Source organism: Neomonachus schauinslandi, chromosome X (assembly GCF_002201575.2).
Source record: "Neomonachus schauinslandi chromosome X, ASM220157v2, whole genome shotgun sequence".
Lineage (NCBI taxonomy): Eukaryota > Metazoa > Chordata > Mammalia > Carnivora > Phocidae > Neomonachus > Neomonachus schauinslandi.
Window position 1 is genome coordinate 2,401,394 of NC_058419.1, and position 10,983 is coordinate 2,412,376.

Sequence of the window (10,983 nt, forward strand, 5' to 3'; positions counted from 1 at the left end):
GTGGGGGGTGGAGGTGGCAGTTAGGTCTTTAGGGAATCAACGGGGCTAAACCCTTTCTTTTTAGTGGAGGGAGAATGACAGCCTCTTTGATGTAATTTTTTTAGCTCATTACTGTCCTCAGAGATGGAATGTGAACAGACAGGATTGTGAAACCTTTATTTGGAGCCCGAGCTAAGAAGACACACCCATAGGGATATAAGGGGAACAGACCACTTATTTTCTGTCTTGGAGCAGCTAGCAAGCATTACACACAGCATGGTAATCCATACTTCCTTTATCCTCCTATTCACTGCTCTTACCCTTTTGCTCTCTTTCTGTTCCCCTTGCTTCCTCTGCTCCTCCCCTTTCCTCTGAGCTTCCCTCTATTTCTCTGCTGGAAATCTTAAATAATAAAATACTACTTTAGTCTTTCCTAAAACAACCACAGATCCAAAGCCTTGCAGCACTGTATTCCGGAGCCCCAGCATAGCCGCGTGCTCAGCACCAGGCAATGGTGAATCTAAAGCCAGCAAAGGGGGAGGGGAGGAGGGAAGAGAGAAGAGATAGGGAGAGGCGGGAGAAAGAGAGAGGGAGAGGGGGAGGAGAGAGAGGGAGAGGAGAGCGTGAGCGCGCGCAAGCTAGCGAGCAAACCAGAGAGACGAGAGAGGGACCAGGAGAAAGACCCAGAGAAAGAGAAGAGGAAGCCGAGCTCTGTGAGGACCCAATCTCCAACTTGTTTCAATTCATTCATCCTTCTCTTCTCTCTGCCTCGGGGAAGTGACTGTGGCGCTTGGTAAGGAACATAGATGTCCCTCCTTCCCCCTCCCCCAAGCTCAGGTCTCCTTTAGCGATAGCCTCTCTCCCCCGTACTGAGAGTCTCCTTGGGTTGGCCGGGGAGGCGAGACAAGCTCTGCAGCTGTGATGCTATCCTGGGTTCCCCAGTGGGGCTGGTGGAAGCCCAGAGTTGGCATCTGGGCAGGGAGGCACTGGGGTAAAACCTGATTTGGGGAGGGGGGTTGTGATGTGGTGTATGCGCGATTTGCTTCATTGTCAGTGAATTGTTTTGTTCCTTTTTGGAAACAGGTCAGCCTTGACCTTGCAAATTGCCTGGGGGTCCAGCAGCTGCTGCAGAAAGCCACCCAGTGTCCCCTAGCCAGAGCAGACAGCACAGTCATGACCCCCCAGACAGCCCTAGGCACGGGGATGGGGTAATGGCTGGAGCTTCCTTCCTCATTTAACTCTTTCTCTGCAGCTGTTTCTCATTGCTGAAATTGAGAAAGAGGGAGAATACCATGCAGCTCTTTTCCCCATCTCCCTTTTACCTTTCCCAGATGCAACTGAGTGGAAAGTTGTAAATAACTGCTTCTTTTGAAAGCAGCTTGAGACCTCCCCCCTTCTTTTAAGGGGTTCATTGTGGGGTTGGGCCCGAGTTCCTTTACAAACTTGGGAGGCTTCTCTTGCTTCCCTGTGGGAAGCCCCATTGCCTGCCCACTCCCCATCCTAGGTAGTTGTATAGACAGGCTAGACCAGGGATTCAGATACCCTACCCCATCCCACTGGCAGGCATGGTGTAAGTCCAGCTGTGTCCTTGAGAAGGAAGAAACACCTGATGGTTTGTCTGGAATTGGCTTCCCGGTTTGCTGGTCCTCTAATTGTGGCTGAGGGTGGCATAGGCAGGAGGACTGGGGGAGGGGTGGCTTTTGGATTTAGAGCAGGGAGAGAAGCCAGGATTCCTGCTGCGAATTGTATGGTTTATTGAGGATCAGTAGGTTCTGGATGTCTGGAGCTATGTAAAGACTGGCTGAAGCTATTGTAGTAGCTGTCTCCTACCCTCTGAACTGGTAGGAGAAGGGATCTGGTTGCTTGATGGGAGCTTTTTGAGTTAGCAACACTGTCATGCCCATGGTAGTAATTATTACATCAACAATTATTACATCAATATTACATTATTACTAATTGCTAACATTGTTGAGTGCCTCGTATGTTTTTGATCTTAGGCTGAGGGTTTAATGTGTATTCTTATACCGACACTACAAAGCAGATACTATTATTCTTGGTTTACTGATGAGGAAACTGAAGCACAGAGAGGTTAAGTAACTGTCCAAGATTACAGAGTAATTACATGTCCCAATTGGGAATTAAAACACAGGCAACCTGGTTCTAGAATGCATGGTCTTGACCATTAAGCACTACTGCCTTCTTGGGGAAAATTTTGCGCCTTTGCTGGTTAGGTGTGTAGGTGTGAGAGGGAGGGTACTGCTTGGCCAAAAAAAAAAAAAAAAAAAAAAAAAAAAAAAAGGAAAGTAGTAGCCTAGCCTTTGTGTAGAGTAACAGGAACTTAAATTGGGGCATAGTGGCTGGCCATTGTGGAACCAAGCCTCACCTGGGTTTCCTGGAGAAGCTGCCCAAAAGGCTTTCCTTGGCCAGCCTGCTTTCCTTTGAAAAGGCTACCTGGAAAGACTTCGCTTTTTCACTGTCATAACCTCATCCATCTCACATCCAGCAAAAGACTGCTTTTTTTCAGGACCAAATCTTGCTCTTATTTTCTGAGAGCTTAGAGTCATCTTGTCCTGAAAATTTTAGAATATTAAAAACCTTGGAACTGGAAGGCCATTAAGCTGTACTTCTCCACCCAGTTCTTCAATTTGTCCTAAGCATTCAATTCATTGACTGATTTCTATTTGATCTCCCTGCAGTGACAGGAGCTCATTAGATGGCTCTTTTTATCTTTGAGCAATTCTGATTGCCAGAAAGTAATCCCCATTATAAACCAAGGTCTGTCTCCCTGTAACTTGTATTCATTGCTTCTTTGGGACTAGCTGCAACAAATTTGCTTCTTCTTAATAATAGTTCTTCAGACAGTGAAGACAGCAGTCATACCTCTCCCCTCAAAGCCTCAGAACTAACAAGATCACAAATAAAGATCATCGTTTGCCTCATTTTGGAAGCTAGATTTTTATTAATATGACCCAGTATCCCATCCTCTTGTTTGTCAGTCACAAACTGAGCATACTTAGCTTTCTAAAGCAGCCTTGATAGTGTATGTTCTCTTCCTTGGAAAAGCTTGCTATTTGGTATCAAGTGGACTCATGCGAACAAAGCAGCTCTGTTTTTTCCCCATAAAGACCAGAAATCAGTTAGTCCTAGTCCTTCTGAAGCCCCAGAATGTCCATATAGCAGCCAGACAATGGGCATGTGGGAAGATTTGAGCAACAGGGATTTAGGGCAATTATCATAAAGGAGACACTTGAAATAGTGGTGATTCAAGGTTCACACGGTATATGGAAGGTGGAAGAATAAATTCTTGTATCAGAAAGTATCTCAGAAACAATGACATCACTGAGGGGATGGTGCAGAGACTGGGTGGGATAGGAGTGAGCACCAGTGTGTTAGAGTGGAGAACTGACCTGGGTGTTAGGGAACTTGAGTTTTATTCCTAGCTCTGTAATTTGTCGGTTACCTTGTACACCTGAGTACCTCTCTTTGGACCTCAGTTTTTCCATCTAAAAATGATGATGAGGTGGATTGTATCACCAAGGGTCTTTCAGCTCCTCTATCTGAAGTAAATTATAAAGCCTCTATCTGAAGTAAATTATAAAGTCTCAGGGTTGTAAGGGCTTCAGAAATCATCTAGGCCAATGCTTCTCAAATTTTAATGTGCAAAAGAGTCTCCTAGGGATCTTGTTAAAATGCTAATTCTGACCCAGAGGGTCTGGGGGTACAACGTGAGATTTTCCATTTTAACAAACTACCAAGTAATCCTGAATCTGCTGTTCCAGTGCTTTTCAAATTACCTTGTTGAAAGACCAGTTTTTAAAAAATTTTCCTATCCATCACAGACTGTTACTTTAGTAAAATACATTATGAATTATTAGAAAATGAAAAAGATAAAATATAAGCTCACATTTTTATTACTAGATTCAACAGACAAAAATATTTTTTAAATTGCTATAATATTTTATAAGTGTTTATTTTGAATTTCTGCTCCTGGGTCATTACTGCCTGGCAATAATAGTTTGCAGACAGTCATTGATCTGTAGACCACACTTTGAACAGCACTAGTCTAGGCTACCAGTAATTTAAGAGGCCCAGATTTGGCCCAGTTGTAATTTCAAAGTCATTTTTGCCAAATGATTTTTCACCATCAGGTTAAATGTCTCCTTTAACAAGGAACTTAATATCCTTTCAAAGTAGCATCACTTGTTGTGACTGTCATAAGGTTTTTTTTAAAGCTTTTATAAATGCACCTCTTAGATTATATATTCTAAGCAAGTAAACTGTCACTCCAATTTATTGTACTATCAGCTACTATCCTAGTGTGTGGCATAGAGTAGGTGTTTAATAAATGTTCATTAAGTGAATGAGCAAGTCACTTGGTGTTAGTTATGCCTTTTGGAGCCATACATTCATTAAAGAAAGGTAATGTTGGTTTCCTTCCAGCATTTGGGAGGCAGTATTTATCCTATTTTATAAATTTCTAATAGTGAATATAAGGCCAATTTACCTGGAATCCCAATTTTATTTTAAAGGAATTATAGCAAGCCAGGCAAAGATTTTATATGCCCTAAGTCCCAAGTCTTTACCTTTAAATCAATTGTTCATCAATTCAGTGGTTCAACGTTTATTCAGTGATGTGGTTAAGCACCATGTAGATAATAAGCACCATGCCAATAATACAAGGGTGAGCAAAACAGACATGGCCTTTGCTTACTTGGAACTTATAGTTTGATGGGGAAGAGGCCATAAATCAGATACTCACACAACTGTTATTTCAGTCAGTAATGAATGCTATGAAGGAAAAGTATGAGGGTGGGGCTATGAAGGTAATAGAACAGAAAAAACTGATCTCGTGTGGGGTTTAAGAAAAGCTTCCTTGAGGAAGTGATATTAAGAGTGAGTAGAAACATGGAGGTGGGGTAGGGTTATTGTGAGGGTAGAGCAGTTTTGTAGATGAAGGGAAGAGCATGCATGAGGGCCTTGAGATGCATAGTGAATTTGAAAAATTGAACAAAAGCTGATGTGGCTGAAGTGGCCATTGTAAGGATTTTGATGTTTATTTCAGAAACACAGGGACTGATCAAAGTCTTTTTAAGTAGGATGACTGATGTAGCCTAAACTGAATCCATTCAGTATAAGGTTACTAAGTGTTATGAATCAAAGGCGATGTGGGAGATACAGGCTGATTTAGGAATAGCCTCTGCTGTCCAAGATGACACAGTCAAGTAAGAGAGAGAAGAAATATACAAACAACTATAATTTTAGGAGAATGTAATCCGCACGCATAAAATAAGGGTATGCAAGGAGATCAAAGGCAGCTTCCCAGAAGTGGTGTTTGAACTGGGCTTCAAAGATTAAGCAAACTTTGGAGGTGCAGTTTGGTGTTCTAGGAAGAGGCCAGAAAAACAGAGGACATGTATTAGGAACAGTGAGGAGCTTAGTTATGTTGGAGTAAAATGTATGGTAAATGTATGTAAGAAATATTTGGCAAAATAGGTAGAGAGCTTGGCTGTAAATAATATTAAATGCTAGCTTGGAGAATTAGAACTTTCTTCTATATGCAGTAGAGAGGCAACACCCTTATTTTATGGGTAAGCTAACTGATCCTGATATGGGGAGTCACTTGATTTGACTGAGGTCACACAGCCCAGCAAAAGGTAGTGGGTACAGTTGAAAGAAATGTGGAATTGGAGCTCTCAAAATATGTCAACTGGAGAGAGTGATTTGAGAGTCATTGATATGGAGGCAGTACTTGAAGTGTAAAGAAGGGATCCAAAGATCTCTTCTTTGGGGAATGCTTATGCTTTAGGATATGGGAAAACAAAGATGAGCTTGTGTGAAGGCTACAGAGGAGAGGGGAGGCCTGTGGAAGGAACATTTGAGAATACATTATTATGACAGAGCCAACAGTGGGGAGGTCTTATCCATTAGTTGGACAAATATTTATTGAGTACATACCATTTCTAAACATGGAGAATATAATGGTGAGCAAAATAAACATGGTTGTTGCCACCTTTGGGTTCATGGTTTAGATAGTGAGATAGACATTATTCTACAAACTATTGAATTATATAGTTGTACATTGTGATTCGTGTATAGAGGAAAATATACTGCTTTAAGAAGGAAGGCGTGGTTACCATTATTAGACTTTTCAGCAGTTTCTAATAGTCCTCCCATTATGATGCTCACAGTGCTTAATAAAAGACTGGATGATCATATCCATTTTGCTGTTGTTTGGCAGATGATAGTGCTTTAAGGAAAGGTAAGAGCCCCTCTAGTCTCATGTCCACAAAAGCACAGGCTTATTTGAAACCAGGTTATATGTCATGTTGCTTAACTGAAATTCTCAATGAGTCAGCACTCTTCCCAGATCTTCATTCTCCCCACTCTACAAGTTAGAGAAAGACACACTTGATAAGAAAAAAAAATATGAAGACTGGATATTAAAAATCTCTCTGAAAATGTCATTTCAGATAGCCTAGTCTGGATTCTAGTCTTGGTTTGGATGCTGACTTAGTTTCTTGTGACAAATCACTTGTTTGAGCTTCTGTTTCCGTAACTGTAAATTAGGAAGGTTGGACTAGGCCCAGCTGAAAGATTCTATAGTTTATGCTCTATTCTTTACTACATCCTCATGGTCCTGTGCTGGTAGTTCAGGCTCAGTCACTTATTTAAGCAACACTAAGGATTTTATATGGAATTCTGAAGGTTGCTAATTTTGGTGGAAGTATTCATAGGGCTTAGAAGAGATCACAGGAATGCCCTTTCCTCGTTCTATTCCTGAGATTGCTGAAATCATCACTCTTCTGAAAGTTAAGAACTGACTGTGTTCTAAAATCTGTAGTAACTCTGTGTACTGGGTGATATTTTCACCACAGCTGGTTTTAAAATGAACTAAGGACACTGCAAAGAAAATGGTGCGGGATGCTGTGGAACAGAGGCAAGATGATTATCTCATATTCTGAAATGTAGTGGTCCAGACAGTCTGTTCCTAGGGGGAAGATATATGGTAAAGGGAAATATTGCTTGGTAATAGAAAAACATTTTTTGTACTTAAAACATGATTTTAAAGGTATTGATGTTTATACACAATGTCTCCTCAGTATATACAGAAGGAAGAATAAAAATCTCCAGGATGTATATTTTGAAGGGTACTCTTTTCTGTTTAAAAATTATTTCTTAAAAGGAATCAAGTATTACATAGATTTTTTGAAGGGAAGGGAGGTGGATGGGGGTGGAATTATGTAAGTGATCATAGCATAAAGTAACTTTTTTAAATAGTACAAGAGGAGCTCAGAAATAGCAGGGTCCTTACCAATCATATAATGGCAGTCTTATCAACCAGTACATATGGTCATTTATTTTCAGTGTGAATAGTTCCAGGAAAGGTTGCTTAATACTGCCTGATAACTGTGATTGTTAGCAAGTTCTTCTTCATACTGACTGACCTGAAATCTGTCTTCTGAATCCAACCCATGGGTTGCTCCTTGCAGCAACAGGAGTGCTAATGTCTATTTCCTTGCCCTGTAATTAGCCATTCAAAAGTTTAAAGATAGTTTGTTCTTTTTATCTTTTCTCCAGTCCATATATTCCCAATTCTTGAGCTCATATGACATATTTTGAGTATCTTCTATAGGAGATGCTGAAGTTTTCAGTATCACCCTTAATACATAATATCCAAAGCTGGACCCAGTATTCTAGGCATGGCTGATTAGCACCACCATTTAACAAATTTTGTACCTTTATTCATCTTCCTTAAGACTGTAATATCTACTTCTATTTTTTTTCTATTCATAAAATGAAACAGCCTCATAATAGAAAATTTTTAAAAATGGAGAGAAAACACAAGTCACCTCTCAATACCTTATCCAAAGACAACTTGCTCTGCTTCCTCCAGGATGTGTTTCCATATTTACATAATCGGGATCATACCTTATCTGTACTATTTCATATCTGGCTTCTCCATTGGTATTGTACTGTGAGCATTTCACCATGTCATTCACCAGCTTTCAGACAATTTTAAATGGCTTCATAATTTTCAGTTGTACAATTTGTACCTACTTTAATTATTTAACAGATCCTGTATTAGTCATTTAAATTATTTTTAATTATAACTTATCACGAATAGCCCTGCAATGTATACCTTTATGCATAAATCTTTGCTTCTTTGAACCTCACCTCTTTTAGGTCTTTATTCAAATATTACCTCCATAAGGTCTCCTATAACAATTATCCATAAAAATGCAAACCCTTCTCCAACACTCACTCTTCTCTTTTCTTGCTTTATTTTTTCTCCCTGATCTGTATCATAACCTAATAGTTGAGATATTTTCTAATTTATTGTCTGGATCTTTGTGTTAAAATGTAAGCCCTTTGAGCACAGAGATTTTTCTTTACTTTGTATTCACTATTGTATCTCCCAGTACCTAGAGCAATGTATGATACTTGTTGAATAAATGATTTTCTTAAGATGGGTTTTTATAAGAGGCATTATTGGACCTGAGGATTAAATTTTTAAAGGCTCTTGATATATGTGTGAAGTTGTGTCACTGTGTAAGATGGACAATTTCTGCTCATACACCTATACCAAAACTGGCTGCTGTCATTCTTTTAAAATCTGCCTGTATAATAGAGGCTAAACGATATCTTACTGTTTTAATATGTTTCTTTTATTATACTGAGCATGAATATTGTCTTGGGTTTCTTGGTCACTTTTGTTCCCTTCCTATCAACATATATTCATGACCTGTATAATTTTTCTATTGAGAACTTACATGTTTCTTATTCATTTGTATGGACAATGTATACATTTAATAGACATTAGACCTTTCTTCTGTGATATATGTGGAAAATATTTCCCAGGTTTGTGTTTTAAATGAACTTTTATGCACAAATTAACATTTATGTAATTATATATATCTTTCCATTTATTTTTTTCTGATGAATTTATGTGTTAGTTTTTCCCCACCCAAATTAGATAAGTGCTTAAATGGATTTTTTTTTCATTTTATTGCTTATATTTATTTAATCCTTCCAGAATTATTGGTGTGTGGTATGAGGTAATTTTCTAAATTGTTTTCCCTTCCAATTTCTCACAATAATAAATATTGAATAATTAATCCTTTCCCATTGTTCTGTGATGTCACCTTTAATATGTGTAAGTTGTTATATATATAGTAGATTATCTTTGGGATTTATCTAATTTCCATATTTTGTAGCCTGACTCTGTCCTGGTTACAAAGTTTAAATATTTTTGTAGCTTTAAAAAATTTTTTATTACCTCAGCTCTTCTACTTACCAGCTGTATGGAATCTGACCCTCTATATGTCTATTTGTATAGAGTGTATAATAGTAAAATTTATGTTTTGCTTTTTTTTTTTTTAAAGATTTTATTTATTTATTTGAGAGAGAGAGAATGAGAGAGAGCAAGCACATGAGAGGGGGGAGGGTCAGAGGGAGAAGCAGACTCCCCGCCGAGCAGGGAGCCCGATGAGGGACTCGATCCCGGGACTCCAGGATCGTGACCTGAGCCGAAGGCAGTCGCTTAACCAACTGAGCCACCCAGGCGCCCTGTTTTGCTTTTAATTTTGTGAAGGGGGTCTTTCTATCATTATTTCTGCAATTTATTATGGCTGGTATACAGGAAACTTGCTATTTATAATTTTAATTTCTATTTCTTTATTTTGCTCAAATTTATTATCAATTTATCATTTCTTGTTTCTTATTTTTTAATTTTGAAGACTTTAAAATGTTTAGAAACTCAGAGAAGCGTCTAAAACAATGAGCAAATAAGTACATGTATACTGCTCAGAATGAACAAGTGTTAACATTTTGTCATTTCTGCTTCAGATATATTTAATGAAGTAAATAAAACATTACAGATAAACTTTACTTTCCCGTGTTTAGCTCAGCTTTATTTCTCTATACATTCTTCCAGAACACAAAACCTAGAGCCACTCACACTTGCTTCTTTTTCTTTTAATTAAGTTTTTATTTAATGCCAGGATAGTTAACATACACTGTTATATTGATTTCAGGTGTACAATATAGTGATTCACCACTTCCATATAACACCTGGTGCTCATCACAAGTACCCTCCTTAATCCCCATCACCTATTCCACCCATCCCCCTGCCCGCCTCCCCTCCAGTGACTATCAGTTTCTTCCCTATAATTAAGAGTCTGTTTCTTGATTTGTCTCTTTTTCCCCTTTGCTTGTGTATTATGTTTTTAAAATTCCACATATGAATGAAATCATATGGATTTGTCTTTCTCTGAATGACTTATTTCGCTTAGCATTATACCCTCTAGTTCTATCCATGTCATTGTAAATGGCAAGATTTCATTTTTTAAAAAAGATTTTATTTATTTATTTGTCAGAGAGAGAGACCACACACACAAACAGGGGAAGGGGCAGGCAGAGCAGGCAGAGGGAGAAGCAGGCTCCCTGGTGAGCAGGGAGCCTGATGCAGGGCTCTATCACAGGACCCTGGGATCATGACCTGAGCTGAAGGCAGATGCTTAACCGACTGAGCCACCCAGGCATCCCAAGATTTCATTTTTTATGGTCGAATAATATTCCACTGTATATAAACCACATCTTCTTTATTTGTTCATCAGTCCACAGACACTTGGGCTGCTTCGATAAATTGGCTATTGTGAATAATGCCACTGTAAACATAGGGGTGCATGTATCCCTTTAAATTAGTGTTTTTCTATTCTTTTTTTTATTCTTATGTTAATCCCCTACACTACATCATTAGTTTTAGATGTAGTGTTCCATGATTCATTGTTTGTGCATAACACCCAGTGCTCCATGCAGAACGTGCCCTCCTCAATACCCACCACCAGGCTAACACATCCTCCCACCCTCCTCCCCTCTAGAACCCTCAGTTTGTTTTTCAGAGTCCATCGTCTGTCATGTTTTGTCTACCCCTCCGATTTCCCCCGCTTCATTCTTCCCCTCCTGCTACCTTCTTCTTCTTCTTCTTTTTTTTTTTTTTAACAT

The 10,983-nt window shown here is 39.1% G+C and overlaps 1 protein-coding gene across 1 annotated transcript in view; it reads left to right on the forward strand.

The window, feature by feature from the left end:
• The first annotated feature begins 563 nt into the window (after positions 1 to 563).
• The window catches only part of GABRA3 (gamma-aminobutyric acid type A receptor subunit alpha3), a 349,455-nt gene continuing 339,035 nt past the window's right edge, over positions 564 to 10,983 (forward strand). The window contains exon 1 of the mRNA XM_021683536.1: positions 564 to 772. The gene's annotated coding sequence lies outside the window, so the exon portion shown is untranslated. The remainder of the gene's footprint in view (positions 773 to 10,983) is intronic.